Source organism: Elephas maximus, chromosome 24 (assembly GCF_024166365.1).
Source record: "Elephas maximus indicus isolate mEleMax1 chromosome 24, mEleMax1 primary haplotype, whole genome shotgun sequence".
In the NCBI taxonomy this organism is placed as follows: Eukaryota; Metazoa; Chordata; class Mammalia; order Proboscidea; family Elephantidae; genus Elephas; species Elephas maximus.
The window spans coordinates 42,898,701-42,921,608 of NC_064842.1; the positions used below are offsets into that span (position 1 = coordinate 42,898,701).

Below are 22,908 nucleotides of genomic sequence, written 5' to 3' on the forward strand. Positions count from 1 at the left end.
TTGCTGCTTTCATGCTTCTCTGTGGGTTTTGACAGTTTGATTAGAATGTGTTTTGGTGTGGATGTCTTAGAGTGTATCCTACTCGGAGTTCATTAAGTTTAATGGATTTGTAGGTTCATATCTTTTATCAAATTTTGCAAAAAAAAAATTTTTAATTTTTATTGTGCTTTAAGTGAAAGTTTACAAATCAAGTCAGTCTCTCATACAAAAACTTATATACGCCTTGCTATATACTCCTGGTTGCTCTCCTCCTAGTGAGACAGCACACTCCTTCTCGCCACCCTGTATTCCCGTGTCCATTCAGCCAGCTTCTGTCCCTGTCTGCCTTCTCATCTCCCCTCCAGGCAGGAGCTGCCCACATAGTCTCATATGTCTACTTGAGCCAAGAAGCTCACTCCTCACCAGTATCATTTTCTATCTTATAGTCCAGTCCAATCCCTGTCTGAAGAGTTGGCTTTGGAAATGGTCCCAGTCTTGGGCTAACAGAAGGTCTGGGGACCATGACCTCTGGGGTCCTTCTAGTCTCAGTCAGACCATTAAGTCTGGTTGGGAAAAGTTTTCAGATATTCTTTCTTCCTCTTTCTGTCTTCTCCTTCTGGGACTTTCATAATGTGTATGTTAGTCCACTTGATGGTGCCCACAGGTCCCTTAGGCTCTGTTCACTTTTCTTCATTCTTTTTTTCTTTTTGCTCCTCAGACTGCATTTCAATTGTCCTGTACTTTACGTTTGCAAATTCTTTCTTTTGTCTGCTCAAATCTGCTGTTGAACTCCTCTAGCAAATTGTCCATCTCAATTATTGTATTGTTCAGCTCCAGAATTTCTCTTTGGTTCCTTTTGAAAATTTCCATCCCTTTATTGATATTCTCATTTTGTTCATATGCTGTTTTCCTGATTTTCTTTATTTCTTTATGTTTTCTCTAGCTCTTTGAGAATATTTAAGACAGTTGTTTTATAATCTTTTTCTAGTAAGTCCAAGGTCTAGGCTTCCTCAGACATGATTTCTATTGCTTTATTTTGTTTCTTTGAATGGGCCATCATTTTTCTGTTTCTTTGTAAGCCTTGCAATTTTTTTCTGTCAAAAATTGGATATTTAAATATTATAATGTGATAACTCTGGACATTAGATTCTCCCCTCCCCCCAGGAGTTACCTACTTTATTATTATTTTGATGTTGTTCTTTGTTTGTTTTTGATTGTTGAAGGCTTTAGTAGTCCATTGAATTAGTGACTTTTCAAAACTGTTTTGGCAAAGGTTGTATTCCTTGTTATGTGAAGCCATTAAAATCTCTGTTTCTTTAGCTTTTGTTCAGCTAGTGTTTTGACAGAGATTTCCTTGAATGCCAGGAGCTCACAACAAAAATAAAAGCAAACTAACATATGCAATAAATGTTTCTCCTAGTCTTACAGATTGGCTCTGTGCTGGTACACTCCTTCAAACTTATTTAGGCTTATATTTAGGCTAGAGATCTGTCCCAGGTGAAAGGTTAGGGTTTTATTAGGTATTTTCTGAGCACGCACATTTCTCTGAACCCACCAGGGCTCCAGATTCCCCCTTATACATGGGTGCTTTTGAATATCCTAATTTCCCAAAGAAACTCGCTTTCAAGCTGGTTTTGAAGGATATGGCAAAAAATTGTCAAGTAGGGTGATATGTATTCCAGGTTAGGAAACAAAGGCCTAGGTGTAAACCATGTCTGAGATCCAGTTTGGCCTGATCACATCCTCCAATTAGGGCAGTAATAATAGCCGCTGTTTATTTTTATCTTTTACATGTCAGGCTCTTGACATATGTTATTTCTAATCCTTAAGACAATCCTATGGGGTAGATATTATTAGCCCTGGTTTATAGACAATAAAATGGACTTTCTGGAGGGGTAATAGGCCAAGTAAGCGACAGAGCCAAAATTTGAATCAGTCTTCCTACCTTTTCTGTTTCATCATACTGCCTTCCTTCAGGGAGACAAAAAGCTAGTCTGGTGGCATAATGAGAAAGGTCTTCATGGCTGATGTGAGAAATTTATACTTATCTTGGAAGGCAGAGGCTGGGTAATGACAAAACTGAAGCTGGGCTCCACAAAGACTACTGAGATCATTTGGGCAGTAGGAATGAGAGGCTGAATTAGAACGGTGGTGGTATAACTAGATAAAAGGGGAGTAGATACAAGAAATATGAGTCAGTGGTATTTAAATTCTTAATAACTGACTGGGTAGGAGCAAGGCAGAGAGAAGAGTATATATATATCTGAACTTTTGACCTTCTCAGTTCTCCAAATGATGGTGCCATTAACAGAAATACTGAGGATAGGAAGAGGAGCTGCTTTGCAGGACTGAGGAGAGGGAAAACGATAAATTAATTTGGGAGCTGGAGATGCGGGTAACTTGTATCTACGTGGAGATGGATAACAGACAATGGGAGCTTTATGCCTGAAGTTTGAGTCCAAGATCCAGTTATCCAAAGAGAAGTGAGAGTCAAAGCCATAGTAATCAATGAAGAACATATAGAGAAAAGAAAAGTGCAAAACACAGCCAATATTAGTGTCTACTTATGAAGTTTTTTTTTTTTTTTTTTTATGAAGTAGGAGGAAAAAGGGAGTTACGTTCAACACTGACTATGTATAGATAGAGACTACTGGGAAGGGTGACAGATCTGTCCTCATTAAATTTCCAGTCTTGATCCTGAGATTAATTAATTTCACAAAACTATGAGCAAATAATACAAAACAATATATTCAAGAGTTAATCTGTAAGTTAGAATTAGAAACAGCAAGAATTATGGATGTCGAGTAGGAGAGAGGTTAATGTGTTTTGAGTTACGTCGGATGTAGGGGAGAGGGAGGAGAGCAGCATAACACAAGAAGTGAAAACTGTGTATAGGGTAATACAAGTGTAACATTGCTCCGGACACAGTGACAACAACTTTTGGTGTTTTCTCTGTTGCTCAGAAGGTAGCATAGGGGGTACCAAAAAAAAAAAAAATCCCCAAACCCGTTGCGGTCAATTCTGACTCATATCGACCCTATAGGACAGAGTAGAACTGTCCCATGGAGTTTCCAAGGAGCGCCTGGTGGATTTGAACTGCTGGCCTTTTGGTTAGCAGCCATAGCACTTAACAACTATGCCACCAGGGTTTCTGCATAGGGGATGGAAGAGTATAAATAGACTTTGGAATAAGGGAGACTGTATATCTTATATCTCTGTCTTTTACCGTTGTTGTTATTAGGTGCCATTGAGTCAGTTCCCACTCAGAGATACCCTATGTACAACAGAGCTAAACACTGCCCTGTCCTGTGCCGTCCTCACAATCCTTGTTATGCTTAAGCCCATTGTTACAGCCAATTTGTCAATCCAACTTGTTGAGGGTCTTCCTCTTTTTCGCTGGTCCTCTACTTTATCAAGCAGGTCCATTACTAGTGGTTCAATATTGGGCAAATTACTTAACTGTTCAGAATCAGTTTCTTCTTCTTCTTCTTCTTTTTTTAAATGAGTATAGTAATAGGGTTGTTGTATGAATTCAGTAAAATAATATATACAAAACACACATTCTACCGCTTTATATAGAAAGGTTGGGGAGAATATAAATAACTTTCCTTATGTTGTTTTTCTTGCTACCATTTGCACCAGTGGGATACCCATATTTCCTGTTCTTCCCTCCAGTGACGCTCCTTACAGACACAATGCACATTTTACATGTGTGTAGAATTGTTTGTACATCCACTTATCTCCTATTCAGGCACAGCTCCAGACCCTACAATGAGGTAGCAGTTACTGTCTCCCGCTTTTATTGATACTATCTACTCAACAAACATCGAACACCTGCAATATCCCAAGTACTGTGCTAGGCGCTCAAGATACTTAAAGAGAATTAATCTCTGGGCAGGTAACTATGGGAGTTCAGAAGGCGGAGAAAAGTGATGGGTGGAGAGCTAGCGTGTAGTGAGCACCTAGTGGAAGGTGGCATTATTTGCAGAAGAGATTATCATTTAAGCTAAGTCTTGACAGATGATAGTATTCACCACGCGGAGACTGGGGAAAGAGGATAGATATTAGAAGATGCGGTGATCACAGAGGGTCTCTCAAAGCACGGTTATGTTAATACCAACACCTAACGGGAGATTTAACACCGTTTTAATCTCTTTGGAGTTTTAAGCCATCGGAGTGCAAACTAAACAGAATTGGAAGGCTCGCGAATAAAACGGCCACAGTAACAGCAGTGGGCAACTGCAGCCGCCGCAGAATTGCCATTTTTCTTAAACCGGCTGTGGTAAATATTTATTCGGACAATTGATGAAACATCGTAAACTTCCAGAAGCTGCCGTTTACAGATTTCGAGCTCATCCTTATCAACCCCCAGGCCTGTTTTCTCGGCCAGGGGTGAAATGCGCAGCCAGAAGGCCCAATTAGCTTCAGAGCAAAGAGAAAGGGAGGAGGTCTCCGCTGCGGATATACTTTAGCTCCTCCCGAGTCCTGAAAGGTTCAAACTGGGCCACACCAAACATGGCGTTCCTGAAGTTCCTTTCCTCGTTTTATCTCGTCTCACCTTTTGGCCACACTCAACATGGCCCTAACTGAAGGTTGCATTCCTGTGGTGCCGTCTCGGGGTACTTCTCGCGAGGTTTGACGGGGCCCTGACTGCTCCCGCCCTGCCTCGCGCCGCCGCCACTGCCACCGCCGCCGGCGCCGCTCCTCCTCCGTGTCAGTTGTTGGGCTGTAATGGCGACTGGGCCGCCGCTGCCGAAGTGACTCCCGGGCGGGGAAGCGGGGCAAGACCTGCGCCAAAGGAGACTGCAGAGGGCCGCAGCTCAGGAGGTGGCTTGCTGTGGGGGAGGGGAGGCAGCCTTTCCGCCTCTCCTTCCTTCCCTACAGACCGGCGGATCCCGGGAGCCAGTGCAAGGCGGGCGCCCGGTGCGTCCCCGGAGCGCGGAGGCCAGGCCCGGCAGCCCTGGGGCCGGTCGGGGCGGCGTCACTGCACCCTCCGCCAGGCCCCGCGGGATGTACCGTGGGAGCCGAGGGCGGAGGCGACACACTCAGGTGAGCCGCAGGAGGACCTGGCCGAGACCGCGGACGCTCTCTGAGCGTCCGCTGCCTCTGTCCGCGGTCCCAGCTCTTCAGTGGCGAGAGAGGCGGGGCGCGGGGAGCCCTGGCCCATCCTGGCGTCCCCCCCGGGGGCCTCCCTGGGTCCTGAGGTTTTGCGGGGAGGGCTGTCCTGAGACCTGGGTTTCAGGTCCCACCGGTGACCGCCGAAGACGGGATTACCTTCCTTACCTGCCAGTGTTCTCCACCTCCCCACCCCTCCCATCTGCAAAAGATGTACCTGTCGTTTTTGGTCACTGGAGAAGTGTCTCTTCGTCTGGCCATCAAGCATATTTTGGGAAATTCCGGGGAACTGGCTTCAGCTGCAGGGATGACCAGTTTCTGTTCCTTCTCGGTGGTGATAACATTCTCGAGTATAGGGAGAAACTTTTGATCTTCTGCTCCTGTCTAGCAGCTGCTGAATGTAGTCTGCCGGTTTTTTCACAGATAATCTAGGCGGAGATTTAAAAAGCTTTACGCTTTTAAAGTTGTCGGTATTTTTCCCTGTCGTCCTTTTAAATGCAGCCCAGCATGCCCAGTGATATTTAGCTAATGTCACAGATATCGGCTGAAATTTGTCTAGGTTTTTAGTTTTCAGGTAGGAAGTTGCACATAGGCATAGATTTTTCTGTGTATTTAGTGTAGTAGCAAATCCTTCATATTGGAAAAAGCATTTGTCAGCAATAGTGATCAATACCCATGTACTCCACTTGATTTTTTGTTTTGTTTTGGTGGTGATCCTTGTTTTGAATTTGGAGAAGTCGTTAATAATTATGTTGCCATGTTAACAACACCTCCTTCCCTGTGTTTTAAGGGTTTTAAAGGAAGGGCTACCTTAGCAGACCTAGTAACAACCTGAAAAGTTTTGTGGAAGCAATGGTAAAATACTGAAAGCTGTCCTGCATTTAAAAAATTTTTCATTTTAAAATACTGTTTTTAAACAAAACAATGTGCTGCTTATAACATGGGATTGTGACTTTGGGAGGTCAGGTGCTAGGCCTATGCTAGAGATTGCTTCAAACCCGTGGGCATATAATAATTTGTTTGGTGTACTAAATTGAGGAACTCCACTCAGTGTAATAAAATAAATCTGAACCATTGAACTGTCATTGCATTAAATTTAAGATACTCTAATCAGCAAGTACACTTCAAGCTAGAATACATTGTATGTGCTGATAAATACATGTGTATCTTGTCTTTTCATAGTCAAAAGCAGGACTTCCTGTTTGTGCTTGTAATAATGGTGCATTTATAATATATAAACAATCTCAAACATATGTGAAAGAATTTCTCTGATTCTCTTTGAGATATATTTGTGTGTAATATTATATAAGGTTAATACATGAACAACCAACCTCCTGTGGGGTAATCAACTTAGTTTTTGAACTTTTTTCTTTTGCCAGTGTTTTATCCATTTTATAATATTTCTACCATATCATGGACAGAAGAATGGAGATGAAGTACCAGCATAGCTAGTTTTGTTATTTGTTAAATTGCCATGAGTTTTAGTGGGAGCAAGAAAGGAACCATTGTGTAAAATAACTGGCATAGTTTTTGGTGTTCTTCCACATACATTATTTTATTTAGTCTTCACAGGAATCTTGTGAGGTAGGTATGGCAAATAGCCTCATTTTGCAGTTGTGGAAACTGACACACAAGGAAGTTCATGTATTTATATGAATTCTGCTCTTATTTCTGTAAAATAATCTAGAATTAGGTTTATTTTAGTTTAAATATTAATATGGATCTTCCTGGCATTTACTATTTCAAAATCTAAAAAATATTCTATTTTCATTTCTCTTTACATGGCACTTGCTCTGTATTGTTGGTTCTTTAAAAAATTAGTATTTTCATAGCATTTTGTTCATTATTAACAAATCATGAATTATTATAATGGATTATTTTACATGTACCTTTGGTTTGAGCAAGGTTCCTAAGAAATTGTGATTAATTTTTTGTCTTTCATTTTGTTTATCTATTCATAGTTGTGTTGTCTTTGGTTCTTCAAATAATTTGTACTCTTGATTACGTAAAACAAATATCCAGGTCACACGATGATTAGCATAAGCGAAAGTTAGTAATGTCTTGATGATTTTATTATAGACACGACTGATGATTTCTACGGTTGTGATTGTAGAATTCACCTACAATTGTGATTGTTATTTTTGCAAAGTGGGGCAAGTAGTAAAATAATTTTCTTTATTAACTTTCCCTCATGTCATATAATTTTTAGTGTCACAGATAGTCCAAAAAAAAAAAAAAATTGCCAAGTGATTGCAAGTTTTTTTCTGCCTTGATTTTTGTTTGTTTATCGTTATCACAAGTGTAATTTTACACTTACCTGCACGTATCTTGGGTTTTTATTTGCTTTCCTCATTTAGTCTGTAAGTTCCATGGTGGCAGAGATCGTTTATTGACTGTTGGTGCCTCCAGTGCCCGTGACATACATAGTAAGGTATTCAATAAATATTGGCTGAATAAGATGACTAAAGAATGGCCGTAGTGTAATAGTTAAAGAGCAAAACAAAAAACTGGTTCACAGTTCTGGGCACATCTCAACTCCTATGAATATATTCCAATGGTATGTTCAGGTTTGTCAGGTAGCAGGGCAGTGACAACCTGGGATTAAAAAGTTACTGAGAATAAGCCACAGGTGGATCATGAAAACTTTCTTGATGACTTAATGATTTGCCTAGGTGTTCTGGCAATAACCCCCCCCCCAAAAAAAAAAAACTTGTTGCCTTTGAGCTGATTCTGACTCATAGCAGCCCTAAAGGACAGAGTAGAACTGCCACATAGGGTTTCCAAGGAGTGCCCGGTGTATTGGAACTGCCGACCTTTTGGTTGCAGCCATAGCTCTTAACCACTGTGCCACTAGGGTTTCCAGGTACTCTGGCACTAGTCATGCAATTTAAAGAAAACAGAAGTTTTACGACTCTGACCTGTTATGCTACCTGTTGCTGTCAAGTCAATTCTGACTCGTGGCCACCCTATAGGACCGAGTAGAACTGCTCCGTAGGGTTTCCAAGGCTGTAAATCTTTACAGAAGCAGACTCCCACATCTTTCTACCCCAGAACAGCTGGTGGGTTCAAACCACTGACCTTTTGGTTAGCAGCCAAGTGCTTAACCACTGCACCACCAGGGCTCCTATCCTGTTACACTAGTTCTGTAATTATAGGCTTGTGATAACTTTAAGTCATTTCTCAATCACAGCATTAGATGTTAAACCTTAAAGGCCGGCTAGTCCAATCCCTGTGTTTCATAGATAAAAAAAACGGAATCATATAGGGAGGCTATCTCATCATGAAACCAAAAAACCAAACCTGTTGCTGTCGAGTTGATTCCTATAGTGACCCTATAGGACAGAACAGAATTGCCCCATAGAGTTTCCAGGGAGTGCCTGGTGGATTTGAACTGCTGACCTTTTGGTTAGTAGCCATAGCACTTAACCACTATGCCACCAGGGTTTCCATCTCATCATAGTTGGTTTCGTAACTGGAAGAAGACTCTACGACATAACTGCTAAATCTATATTTAATGTGTCAGATTGTAGCAAATTAGAGTTGACTTTACCTTTGGATAATTGTGATCAACCTAGGGGTCTATTTTATATCAATATTAATTAAAAACTTAAAATGGACCTCTGTTTTCATGAGTAAAAAATATTTGTTAACTTAAAAATGAATCTCAATGCTCTCATCTGTTACTGGGACTGTAAATTGGTACAGCTGGAACAATCTTATGGAAGGAAATTTGACAGTACCCATCAAAATTAAAAGTTCACACTCTAATAGAGTAATTTCATCTTTAGGAGTTTATCTTACAGAAATTTTAACACAATACAAGAATGTTCGTTGTATCATTATAAATAAATATAACATTTATGAATAACTAAAAATGTCCATTTGTGGGGGAATAATTAAAATTATAGCATGAAGTTGTTAACAGGTTGAGGTATATCTATTTTTTATAAGAAATACCTGAGCTTATCCCTGACAGCATGGGCCATGCAGCAGACTTTCTGGGTTCAAATTCTGGCTGCCCCACTTACTATCTGTGCCCATTAGCAAGTTACTTAACCTCCTCTATAAAGTGGATATAATTATAGTTTTTACCTTACAGAGCTGTTGTGACAATTAAATGAATTGATTTTTAAGCTTTAAGAACTAAGCTTTAAGAACTATGGTTAGTACCACATAAATGTTTGCTATTATTACCATGTATGTACTAACATAGTATAATATTCATAATTCAATGTTGAGTAAAAAATAAGTTGCAGTACACCGGGGAGTATGATTCAATTTTGTAAAAACAACAGCAGAAAAAATAGGGAAAGAAATATGGTTTTGTTTATGATTTTGTATGTGCATCTAGAAAAAGGTCTGGAAAGATTGATACTAAATTGTGAGCAGTGGTTATCCATGGGGGAGTGTATATCTTTCCTTTGTCACTTTAGACACTTGAGTCATGTTTATTGTAAGTTCCACTTACATAATTTTTAAAACTTTTGTCTAAAAAAATATTGAAGTAGAATTTTTCTTCTATCATATAGTGATATAAATGTATTTTTGAATATAGTTGTTTTCCACAGATCTGCAGATTTCATCTGTAGGATATCACATGAATAGGTCCTATTTCAAAACTTTTGTTGTTGGAAAGTTGAAGTTAATCTTTGTAAATCCCTAATATATGTATTATTTTTCTTCTAGCTTTGTGACCTTAGGTCTCAGTTTCTTAGTTTATGAAGTAAGGACATAGGGTAGATCAATGTTTCTTAAACATACTGGTTTCCAAATGGTGCGGTAAGGTAACTTGGAGCACCATAGTGAACTCATAGGGGCACTGTGGAATGTTTTTAAATTTTAGAGGGAAACACAGTAATATTAGACATGTGGGATATCTGTGGGACATGTGACATCTGTGGGACTGCTCAAACTACTCGTTTGAGGTTGTGCATATGAGATCATGCTGCATTCCTTTCTATGACATTATGTCTTTGAAAAAGTAGGTTCTGGGGCATTGCTGTGATAAAAAGCAAATACTGTACAAAAATCAACATGGAACAGTAAAGAAGGTGTTGGTGTCCAAAATGATTATGAGGTTCGAGAAGTTGTGTAGTCTAGTAGGTGTATGCAGTCCATTAAGAAGTAATTGTGGCTATTTAATAATAAAAATACAATTTTTTCCCCATTTATATGTAGTTTTTCGAACTGCCACTAAGTATAGGACATAAATACTTATTAGGTTATATGGACCTAACTGTTTAACAAATGGAACTGTTAGTTATTGTTTTGGCCTAGGGGTGCCATGAAAAAATGACTTGGGACCTAGGGTGTTGTGAACTGAGAAAGTTGGGAACCTCTGTCTTAAATGCTTTAGGCCAGGACCCACGGTAAGAAATATATTTTTTGTGGCGACACGATATACATATATGTGTATATACCTATATATAAAATGAAACAAAAGTTTCATTAAAAATACTTTTACTACTTTCATTGCAACCTGATATTTTCAATTCGATTCTACTGTTTCATTTCAAAATGTTAGTTTCAACCCAACAGGTTATTTTTTTTCTTTGACCTACTGATTGGTCACAACTACACATTTGAAAAACAGGAGGCTAGATGACCCAAGTTTTTTTTTTTTCCTTTCAATTTTTAAAAAAATTTTTATTGTGCTTTAAGTGAACGTTTAGAAATCAAGTCAGTCTCTCATACAAAAATTTATATATACCTTGCTATGTACACCTTGCTATATACTCCTTGTTGCTCTCCCCCTAATGAGTCAGCACATTCCTTCCCTCCACTCTCTTTTCGTGTCCATTCGGCCAGCTTCTGACCCCCTCTGCCTCTCATCTCCCCTCCAGACAGGAGATGCCAACATAGTCTCATGTGTCTACTTGATCCGAGAAGGTCAGTCTTCATCAGTATCATTTTCTGTCCCATAGCGCAGTCCAATCGCTGTCTGAAGAGTTGGCTTGGGGAATGGTTTCTGTACTGGATTAACAGAAGGTCTGGGGACCATGACTCCAGGGTCCTATTCTCAGTTTTTTACAACAATTTGGCGTCTGCATCCCACTGCTCTCCTGCTCCCTCAGGGGTTCTCTGTTGTGTTCCCTGTCAGGGCAGTCATCGGTTGTAGCCGGGCACCATCTTGTTCTTCTGGTCTCAGGCTGATGTTGTCTCTGGTTTATGTGGCCCCTTCTGTTTCTTGGGCTCATAATTACCTTGTATCTTTGGTGTTCTTCATTCTCCTTTGCCCCAGATGGGTTGAGACCAATTGATGCATCTTAGATGGCCGCTTGCTAGCATTTAAGATCCCAGATGCCACTCTCCAAAGTGGGATCTGCAGCGTGTTTTCTTAATAGATTTTATTATGCCAGTTGACTTAGATGTCCCCTGAAACCATGGGATGACCAAAGTTTTAATAAGCTTTGTTTCTCTATTACTTATAGTTAGATTACACTTTATACAATAGATACACATTTCTGAAACGTGTAGATGCTGCATTTTTGTGAGATGAATAGTTTTAAAAGCTATAGAGAAATAGCTATGGAAAGGAAATCTTTTTGCAAACAAATACATTATTGCAAACAAAAATCTGATTTATCTTTGATGAATTTGGATTCTGGTGATTTTTTAAAAGTTGTTGTTAGGTGCTGTCAAATCAGTTCTGACTCTTAGCGACCCTTGAGTCGCTATGGCCCTGCACTGTCCTCAGAATCTTTGCTCTGTTTGAGCCCATTCTTAAAGCCACTGTGCCAGTCTACCTCGTTGAGGATCTTTGGTCTTTTTTGTTGACCTCCTGTTTTACCAAGCATGATGACCTTCTCCAGGGACTGGGCCCCCTGATAACATGTCGAAAGTAAGTGAGACGAAGTCTTGCCATCCTTGCTTCTAAGGAGCATTCTGGCTGTACTGACAGATTTTTCATTCTTCTGGGAGTCCATGGTAATATTTAGTTTTCTTTGCCAACACTGTAATTCAAAGGCATCAATTCTTCTTTGGTCTTCCTTACTTGTTGTCTACTTTTTGTATGCATATGAGGCAGTTGAAAGTACTGTGTCTTGAGTCAGGCACACCTTAGTCCTCAGAGTGACATCTTTGCTTTTTTAAACACTATAAAGAGGTCTTTTGCAGCAGATTTGCCCAATGTATTAAGTCATTTGATTTCTTGGCTGTTAGTTAGCCACTTAAAATTTGTTGTTGTTGTTATTAAATGGACTTGGAGAAGCTGTTTCTGGAATTGTGGCATCTCTACCTATTATGCCTATTATTTTTTACTTTTTTTTTTGTTATTGAGAATATCCACAGCAAAACATACACCAATTCAACTGTTTTTACATGTACAACTCAGTGTAATTGATTATTCTTCCAGTTGTGCAGCTATTCTCACCCACCTTTTCTGAATTGTTCCTCCTCCGTTAACATAAAGCCACTGCCCCCTAAGGTTCCTATCTGATCTTTCAAGGTGCTGTTGTCAGCTTGATCCCATATGGGTAGTTCTTAAAAGAGCATAGTGCTCAAGACAGATATTTGTTACTAGTTAAGCTAAACTATTATCTGATTTTAAGAAGATTTCAGGGGATATTTTTGGTTTAAGGTTTAAAGATAGGCGTTTCTAAAACTTTTTGGTGTCAGGTTACTTTATATTCTTGAATTATTGAGGACTCAGAAGAGCTTTTGTTCATGAGGGCTGTATCTGTTGATATTGACCATATTAGAAATTTTAAACATACTTACTAATTTTTTTTTTTACTAATTAATTCTACCACCCTTCTGTCAGTTTGTCGTACTGTGGTGGCCTGCATGTTGCTCTGATGCTGAAAGCTATGCCACTGGTATTTTAAATACCAGCAGGGTCACCCTTGGTGGACAGGTTTCAGTGGAGCTTCCAGACTAAGGCAGACTAGGAAGAAAGGTCTGGTGATCTTTTTGTAAAAATTAGCCAATGAAAACTGTATGGAACACAGCAGAACATTGTCTAACTTTTCTTGCTTTGGACACATCATCAGGAGGGATTAATCGTTAGAGGGGAACATTGTGTTGGGTGAAGTAGAGGGCCAGTGAGGGCATGGGTTGGTATGATAGCCCTATTAGTGGACTTGAACACACTGGTGATTGTGAGGATGACGGAGGACCAGGCAGTGTTTTACTCTGTTGTGCATAAGGTCACCATGAGTCAGAGAACTCAACTGCGGCTAATAACATTTAAAAAATAATAATGAATTTATTACATGCTAATATAAATGTTTTTACTATATTTTCCAAAACAAAAAATATATATGGTATGAAGAATGGCATTGTTTTACATTTCAAATCTTTTAAATATCTGCCTTGATAAAAGATATCTGGATTCTTACAGCTGCTTCTGCATTTAATCTGTTGTGATATCGTATGTCATGTAGCCTTTGGAAAACCTCACTATAGGCTCACAAGAGAATGAGAGTGAAAAAGATAAACAATGTTTTAATATTATTATGGAAATAGTTTTGACTTCAAAGACCCCTCCGAATAGGTCTCAGAGACCTGCAGAGATCCCTGGGCTACACTTTGAGAACTGATGGTATAGATTATAAATTCAGAGCAGAAAAGGACCTTAGACGTTGTCTTAGGCTGGGTTCTATACTATAGTAAAACCAGTAAAGCATATAAATATATGTGTATGTGTTTATATCCAGGAAATGGCTCGCTTGGTTTTAGAGGCAGGAACATCCCAAGTCTGTGTGTCAGTATAGAGGCTCCTCCTGATTCACGTAGCCGCAGGGGCTGGCAAACCCCAGATCGGCAGGCCAGAGAGCAGGGCTTTTACTCACAGGCTGTGAAGATCAATTAATCCCAAGATCAGCAGGCAAGATGTAGGCAAGCTGCTAGCTCATCTCCCAAGAACTGGAGGTCAGATGAACAGGAGCCAGCTTCAGGGTCCAGCATAAACAAAAAGTCCTCAAGCCTTGCCAGAATGTCCACTTATGTTCGATATAGGCCACATGCCCAAGGAAACTCCCTTTCAGCTGATTGGCTACTCATAGCAGATCCCATCATAGGGATGACCACATATCACATCTCAAAATGGAAGTGATCACAACATTATACGATTGTCAAAACACTGAGAATCATGGCCCAGCCAAGTTGATAGACAATCTTAGTCATCACAGAGGTCATCTAATACAATTGCCTCTTGTAGACGTTTCTGGCTTGTGCAGCTGAATGATTGAGATAAGGAATACCTCAAGTTTTTTTTTTTTTTTTTTTAATAATCATGAGTTGGCTTTTGGAGATGTTGAATTTGATGTGTCTTTGAGATTTCCAACTGGAAATAACTGAATAAGCAATTTGATGTCTAGGTTAGGACATCAGAGGTGAGGTCTGTACTGGAGTTTTGTAGATCATTGGCATATAGATGGTACTTGAAGCCTTGGGCAGGGCACGGGTGAGATCATCCAGGGAGAGAATTTAGTGTCAGAAAGGAAAAGAGACCAGGTTCAGTCCTCCCGAACTTTTAAGATTTAAAAGCCAGTTGAAGAAGGACTAACTAGTTACGGAGACTGAGAAGGAGAACCTAGAGAGGCAGGAGGAAAATCGGGAGAGTAGTGAACGGGAGCCGGGGGAGAAGAGTGTTGTGGGCAAATAGTTGAACTGCAGTGAATGCTACCAAGAAGCCAAGTAGGTTGAGGACTGAAAATACCCGTTAGATTTAAAGATGAAGAGGTGTTTTTGTGATTTCAGTGAGAGTTGTTTTGGTGGAGAAATGGAGGTGCAACCATATTTAAGTTGATTGAAAGAGTGATTGAGAAGTACCTTCAAATGGACACTGAGTATACTCAACTCTTTTGAGAAGTTTGGAAGGAAAAAGATAAAGCAGTAGCTGGAAAAGTATGCTGGGTTGAGGGAATTTTTTTTTTTTTTCCTTTTCTTTTTTAAGTCAGAAGACTTGATTAGATGTAAATGCTGATAGGAAGAATCCTGGAGAGGGGGAAAAGGTTGTAGATACAAGTGAGAGAAAATATAATTGATGGTAGGAGGAGAACCTGAAGCTGGGGAGATCCAGAAACAGGTGAAGTATTTTTGTGTCTCCTTTTCTGTAAAAGTTACTTGGTTCATTCTTTCCCCATTCTCTGTATTTATGAACTCTAAGCCCGCATGATAAGAGAGAAAGTTGCATGGTAAATGTAACACTTTTGAATTTCTTGGCTATAAAATGTTTTGTGTGAGCCTTTGTACTCCTCTTATGGGGGGAATATTTTGGTGATATTTGAAGTGTGGACTCCTGAGGCCCTAGATTATGTTTGCCATCAAGCAGCCAAATCGATTGTTAAAATTGTATTCTTATTTGATTTATAGATGCCTCTGCTTTTTATTTCTATCGTTTTAATCTGATTTATTTTATATCTTCCAGTAGCTTTATGAAATTGTTTCTAGTTTCTGTTGGCAAGTTGAAAGTCATCCTTAGCTAACTTTTAGAAGTTTTGTTATAAGTTTGCATTTCCATTTGCATTTTAGATGATGTAAATAGAACAATGTCAACTATAGTTCCTTTTTAATTTCTTGTGATACAATTTGACTTTAGTCTGCACAAAATAATCTTGTTATGTATGCTTTGACTTTTGCATTAAACAACTTGTTGCTCTACAAGATGCCAGTTAACCTCACAGTAAAATGGGCACTGGAATAAAACTCTTGAATCATACGAATATTAAAGGTGTTCTTAAATTTTTTGAAATTTAAGAACCTTACAGTCTAGTGAAGAGACAAAGCACGATAAAGTTATATAGATGCTATGCTGTTGTTTCATGAAAGCTATGGTGAAGGGCCTAAGAGAGGAGTGGCCAACACTTGCTCTTCTAAAAACACAAATGTGGCAATGTCAGAGACCCTACATGACCCTTCCTCCTTCTCCAGCTTCATCTTTAGCCATTTTTTTCTTTTCAGCCACACAGGACTTTTTGATTTCTTAAACTGTCATGCTCTCTCTTGTCTCAGGGCCTTTCCAGGTGCTGTTCCTATTGCTTGGAAAGCTCTTCCATGACTACTCTTAGCTAACTCCTTTAACCGTCCTTTAGGTGTTAGCATAAATGACACTGTGTTTTCTACTTCACAGATTACATGGGTTCCTTCTGTCATATGCTACCGTAACAGCTTGCATTTTTCCTTGTTTTTATCCCATGTGTAATACTCGGGGGCTTTTTTTTTTTTTTTTTTTTTTTATAATAACTTTTATTAAGCTTCAAGTGAACGTTTACAAATCCAATCAGTCTGTCACACATAAGTTTACATACATCTCACTCCCTACTCCCACTTACTCTCCCCGTCTTGAGTCAGCCCTTTCAGTCTCTCCTTTCTTGACAATTTTGCCGGCTTCCCTCTCTCTCTATCCTCCCATCCCCTCTCCAGACAAGAGTTGCCAACACAATCTCAAGTGTACACCTGATATAATTAGCTCACTCTTCATCAGCGTCTCTCTCCCACCCGCTGACCAGTCCCTTTCATGTCTGATGAGTTGTCTTCAGGGATGGTTCCTGTCCTGTGTCAACAGAAGGTCTGGAGAGCATGGCCGCCGGGATTCCTCCAGTCTCAGTCAGACCATTAAGTTTGGTCTTCTTATGAGAATTTGGGGTCTGCATCCCACTGCTCTCCTGCTCCCTCAGGGGTCCTCTGCTGAGCTCCCTGTCAGGGCAGTCATCGATTGTGGCCGGGCACCAACTAGTTCTTCTGGTCTCAGGATGATGTAGGTCTCTTGTTCATGTGGCCCTTTCTGTCTCTTGGGCTCTTAGTTGTCATGTGGGCTTGGTGTTCTTCATTTTCCTTTGCTCCAGGTGGGTTGAGACCAATTGCTGCATCTTAGATGGCTGCTTGTTAGCATTTAAGACCCCAGACGTCGGGGGCTTTTTTAAAAATGATTTTTCATTGTCATTGTTGAGAACATAAACAGAACATAGACCAATTTAACAGCTTCTACATGTACAGTTTAGTGACATTGATTACATTCTTCAAGTTGTCCATCCATTCTCACCCTCCATTTCTGAGTTGTTCCTCCCCCATTAACATAAACTCCCTGCCCCATACACTTTCTGTCTAATCTTTTGAGTTGCTGTTGTCCGTTTGATAGTTCTTAAAAGAGCACAGTGCTTAGGACAGACATTCTTTACTAAAATTACTAGTTAAGATAAACTATTGTTTCGTTTTAAGAAGACTTCAGGGAAATATTTTTAGTTTAAGGTTTAAAGATTATCTCAGTACAGTAGTTTCAGGGGTTCAAGCAGCCTCTATGGCTCCAGAAAGTCTGGAGTTCATGGTAATTTGAAATTCTGTCATGTGTAATACTTATTGAATGTCAGCCTTCCCAGCAAGCTTTTAGACTTCTCTAGACCAGGGAGTTTGTTTTTTTCACTGATGTATCCCACTGCTTAGCACTATTCAATAAATATTTGTTAAATGAATGGATGGCATGGGTCAAATGGAGGAAAAGGTTTTTCATGAGTGTCGAAGAATAACAGTGTGATGCAGCAGTGGGGCGGGGGGTCAAGGAGTTTGCTAAAACAATTTATGTGCTTTTTTTTGGAAAATAATTCAATAGCAGAAAATAATTAAACCTAAGACTTATATTTGACCATTAATCATAAACATGGGTCATACAAATCTGAAGAATAGGTATAAAAATAGGGAAATTAAAGGTGAGGAAGGAGGAGAAGAAATCAAGTAAGGGATGAATAATGGAAAATAAAAAAATTAGAGGGGAAAAAAATCATAGAAGTAAATAGGAGGTAGATGGGATAAAAGAAAATAAGCTACTAATATTTGAAGTGTATATACCAGGTTTTTTTCTAAATTTTATTTATTTTGTTGTTGTTCAGGATATATACAGCAAAGCATACACCAATCCAACAGTTCCTAAAGTTTAGTGACATTAATTACATTGGATATACCAGGTTTGATTTGTAGAAAAGGGATATAAATGTTTCCCTAATTTTAAGCATATTAAGACTGTGCTAGTGAGTGAGAGAACCAGAGACGGTAACAGAAAACAGTATTTGGAGCCCCACCTCCCCCTTTTAGCTTACTTTTACCTATAGGTTCCAGTACGGGTTTTAGGAGAAGAAATACGTTAAGCTTCCTAGTTGAGTTTATTGAACATATCTAGAACAGTTGCTTAAATTTCTAACTTCTACTATTTCAATTTCTGTGTTATAATTCTGGCGCCTTACTGCCTATTGGAGACGCTTTCATTTGGAACCTTTGTTAGTGGGTTTCACTATATGGTCAGGTAGGATTCAGGTCTGTTGAGGATGACACTCAGTGACTTTACCAGACTTCCAGAATCAGAGTACTTGATTGCTAGTAGACACTGAATTCTTAACAATGCAGATGTGTTTGCTAAATAGCAGCCTCATGGTGTCGCCATGAGTCGGAATTCACTAGACAGCAACTAACAGCAACAGTTAGCAATGGTATCCCTCTAGTCATTCCTGCACATAATCTCTTCAGCAAGAGCACACCATTCCCTTCTAAGAAACACAATTTTTTTGTTAGGTTGAAGCTCTGGGCCTACCAGTTAATCTTTGCTCTGAGTGGATAGCCGGAAGAAACGTCATTCCTTTCTGAGTAGTTTCTGCTGTTCCATGAATCTAGATGGCAATGTTTTATTGCTCTAGTTTAAGTGCTCTTTGCCTTCTTCATGTTCAGAGAGTCAATAAATGAGCCTCCAATACAGTTTGTACATATTTCTTGTACTTTTTTTTTTTTTGACCTAATAATAATAAGGCTTTTACTGGGTTATAACCAGAGCAGTAGCATTCTTTTGTGCCAGTCTTCTGATTCATAGCACAGTAATGGTGATGTGCTTTTATCAGATATTCCCACGGAGTTTCCATGGTATCGAATCCTGGTGGTGTAGTGGTTAAGTGCTATGGCTGCTAACCAAGAGGTCAGCAGGTCAAATCCAGCAGGCGCTCCTTGGAAACTCTATAGGGCAGTTCTACTCTGTCCTGTAGGGTCGTTATGAGTCAGAATTGACTCAACGGCAGTAGGTTTGGTTTGGTTTTGGTACATTTAGCTTATTATACAATCACCTTTTCTGCTGCTAAAGAAAACAAAAATTCTCACAGCTGGAAATGTACCAGTAAGCAACATCATGATAAATGAAGAAAATATCGAAGTTGTCAAGGATTTCATTTTACCTGGATCCACAATTAATGCTTATGAAAGCAGCACTCAAGACATCAAATGACATAATGCATCGGGAAAATGTGTTGCAAAAGACCTCTTTATAGTGTTAAAAAACAAAGATGTCACTTTAAGGACTAAGGTGCGCCTGAACCAAGCCATAGTATTTTTACTTCATATGCATGTTGAAAGCTGGACAATGAGTAAGGATAACTGAAGAAGAATTGGGGTATTTGAATTCTGGTGTTGGCAAAGAATGTTGAATATACTGTGGACTGCCAGAAGAATGAACAAGTCTGTCTTGGAAGAAGTACAGCCAGAATGTTCCTTAGAAGCGAGGATGGTGAGAGATTGTCTAACGTTCTTTGGACATGTTGTCAGGAGGGACCAGCCCCTGAAGGAGGACATCATGCTTGACAAAGTAGAGGATCAACGAAAAAGAGGAAGACCCTCAATGAGATGAACTGACACAGTGGCTGCAACAGTAGGCTCAAACAGCAATAATTGTGAGAATGGCACAAGATTGGGCAGTATTTTGTTCTACTGAACATAGAGCAGTGTGAGTCAGAACAGACTAGACAGGACCTAACAACAAAAGCATGGTTACCTGTAACCCCTTCCTTTGTTTTATTAACATCAACAAGGCCAGTTATATTTTCCTATGCATGTGCCTTGTAGTTTATCTTACGGTATATTCTTTTTTTTTTTTTTTAATACTTTTTATTATTTTTTAAGTGAAAGTTTACAAATCAAGTCAGTTTCTCACAAAAAAACCCATATACACCCTGCTACACACTCGCAGTTACTCTCCCCCAAATGAGACAGCCTGCTCTCTCCCTCCACTCTTTCTTTTCGTGTCCTTTTCGCCAGCTTCTAACCCCCCCCACCCTCTCGTCTCCCCTCCAGGCAGGAGATGCCAACACAGTCTCAAGTGTCTGCCTGATCCAAGAAGCTCACTCCTCACCAGCATCCCTCTCCAACCCATTGTCCAGTCCAATCCATGTCTGAAAAGTTGGCTTCGGGAATGGTTCCTGACCTGGGGCAAAAGAAGGTCTGGGGGCCATGACCGCCGGGGTACTTCCAGTCTCAGTCAGACCATTAAGTCTGGTCTTATGAGAATTTGGGGTCTGCATCCCACTGCTCTCCTACTCCCTCAGAGATTCTCTGTTGTGTTCTCTGTCAGGGCAGTCATCGGTTGTAGCCGGACACCATCTAGTTCTTCTGGTCTCAGAATGATGTAGTTGCTGCTTCATGTGGCCCTTTCTGTCTCTTGGGCTCGTAATTGCCTTGTGTCCTTGGTGTTCTTCATTCTCCTTTGATCCAGGTGGTTTGAGACCAATTGACGCATCTTAGATGGCTGCTTGCTAGCATTTAAGGCCCCAAATGTCACTCTCCAAAGTGGGATGCAGAATGTTTTGTTAATAGATTTTATTATGCCAGTTGACTTAGATGTCCCCTGAAACCATGGTCCCCATACCCCTGACCCTGCTACGCTGGCCTTCGAAGCATTCAGTTTATTCAGGAAACTTCTTTGCTTTTGGTTTAGTCCAGTTGTGCTGACCTCCCCTGTAATTGTGTGCTGTCTTTCCCTTCACCTAAAATAGTTCTTATCTACTATCTAATTAGTGAATACCCCTCTCCCATCCTCCCTCCCTCCCCCACCCTCCCTCCCTCCCCCTTCTCGTAACCACAAAAGAATGTTTTCTTCTCAGTTTAAACTATTTCTCAAGTTCTTAATAATAGTGGTCTTATACAATATTTGTCCTTTTGCAACTGACTAATTTCACTCAGCATAATGCCTTCCAGGTTCCTCCACGTTATGAAATGTTTCACAAGATTCCTCACTGTTCTTTATCGCTGCGTAGTATTCCATTGTGTGAATATACCATAATTTATTTATCCATTCATCTGTTGATGGACACCTTGGTTGCTTCCATGTTTTTGCTATTGTGAACAGTGCTGTAATAAACATGGGTGTGCATATATCTGTTGGTGTAAAGGCTCTTATTTCTCTAGGATATATTCCAAGGAGTGGGATTGGCTGGATCATATGGTAGTTCTATTTCTAACTTTTTAAGGAAGCGCCAGATTGATTTCCAAAGTAGTTGTACCATTTGACATTCCCATCAGCAGTGTAGAAGTGTTCCAATCTCTCCACAGCCTCTCCAACATTTATTATTTTGTGTCTTGGAGATTAATGCCAGCCTTGTTGGAGTGAGATGAAATCGCATTGTAGTTTCAATCTGCATTTCTCTAATGGCTAATGACCGTGAACATTTCCTCATATATCTGTTAGCTACCTGAATGTCTTCTTTAGTGAAGTGTCTATTCATATCTTTTGCCCATTTTTTAATTGGGTTATTTGTCTTTTTGCAGTTGAGTTTTTGCAGTGTCATATAGATTTTAGAGACCAGGCGCTGATCAGAAATGTAATAGCTAAAAACTTTTTCCCAGTCTGTAGGTAGTCTTTTTACTCTTTTGGTGAAGTCTTTGGATGAGCAAAAGTGTTTGATTTTTAGGAGCTCCCAGTTATCTAGTTTTTCTTCTACGTTCTTTATAATGTTTTCTATACTGTTTATGCCATGTATTAGGGCTCCTAACGTTATCCCTATTTTTTCTTCCTTGATCTTTATCGTTTTAGATTTTATATTTAGGTCTTTGATCCATTTTGAGTTAGTTTTTGTGCATGGAGTGAGGTATGGGTCTTGTTTCATTTTTTTGCAGATGGATATCCAGTTATGCCAGCACCATTTGTTAAAAAGACTGTCTTTTTCCCATTTAACTGTTTTGGGGCCTTTGTCAAATATCAATTGCTCATATGTGGATGGATTTATGTCTGGATTCTGAATTCTGTTCCATTGGTCCATGTCTCTGTTGTTGTACCAGTACCAGGCTGTTTTGACTACTGTGGCGGTATAATGGGTTCTAAAATCGGGTAAAGTAAGGCCTCCCACTTTATTCTTCTTTTTCAGTAATGCCTTATTTATCCGGGGCGTCTTTCCCTTCCATATGAAATTGGTGATTTGTTTCTCCATCTCATTAAAGAATGTCCTTGGGATTTGGATCAGAATTGCATTAAATGTATACATCGCTTTTGGTAGAATAGACATTTTTATAACGTTAAGTTTTCCTATCCATGAGCAAGGTGTGTTCTTCCACTTATGTAAGTCTCTTTTGGTTCCTTGCAGTTTCTTGCAGAAGTATACTGTAGTTTTCTTTGTATAAGTCTTTTACATCTCTGGTAAGATTTATTCCTAAGTATTTTATATTCTTGGGGGCTACTGTAAATGGCATTGATTTGGTGATTTCCTCTTTGATGTTCTTTTTGTTGGTGTAGAGTAATCCAGCTGATTTTTGTATGTTTATCTTGTATCCCGATACCCTGCTGAACTCCTCTATTAGTTTCAGTAGATTTCTGGAGGATTCCTTAGGGTTTTCTGTGTATAAGATCATGTCATCTACAAATAGAGATACTTTGACTTCTTCCTTACCCATCTGGATGCCCTTTATTTCTTTTTCTAGCCTGATTGCTCTGGCTAGGACTTCCAGCACAATGTTAAATAAGAGTGGTGATAAAGGGCATCCTCGTCTGGTTCCCGATCTCAGTGGGAATGTTTTCAGGCTCTCTCCATTTAGGGTGATGTTGGCTGTTGGCTTTGTATAAATGCCCTTTATTAT

At 39.7% G+C, this 22,908-nt stretch overlaps 1 protein-coding gene across 2 annotated transcripts in view; it reads left to right on the forward strand.

Moving 5' to 3' along the window:
• Positions 1-4,629: 4,629 nt before the first annotated feature.
• The window catches only part of CEP350 (centrosomal protein 350), a 195,098-nt gene continuing 176,819 nt past the window's right edge, over positions 4,630-22,908 (forward strand). For both annotated transcript variants that reach the window (XM_049868382.1, XM_049868383.1), the window contains exon 1: positions 4,630-5,028. The gene's annotated coding sequence lies outside the window, so the exon portion shown is untranslated. The remainder of the gene's footprint in view (positions 5,029-22,908) is intronic.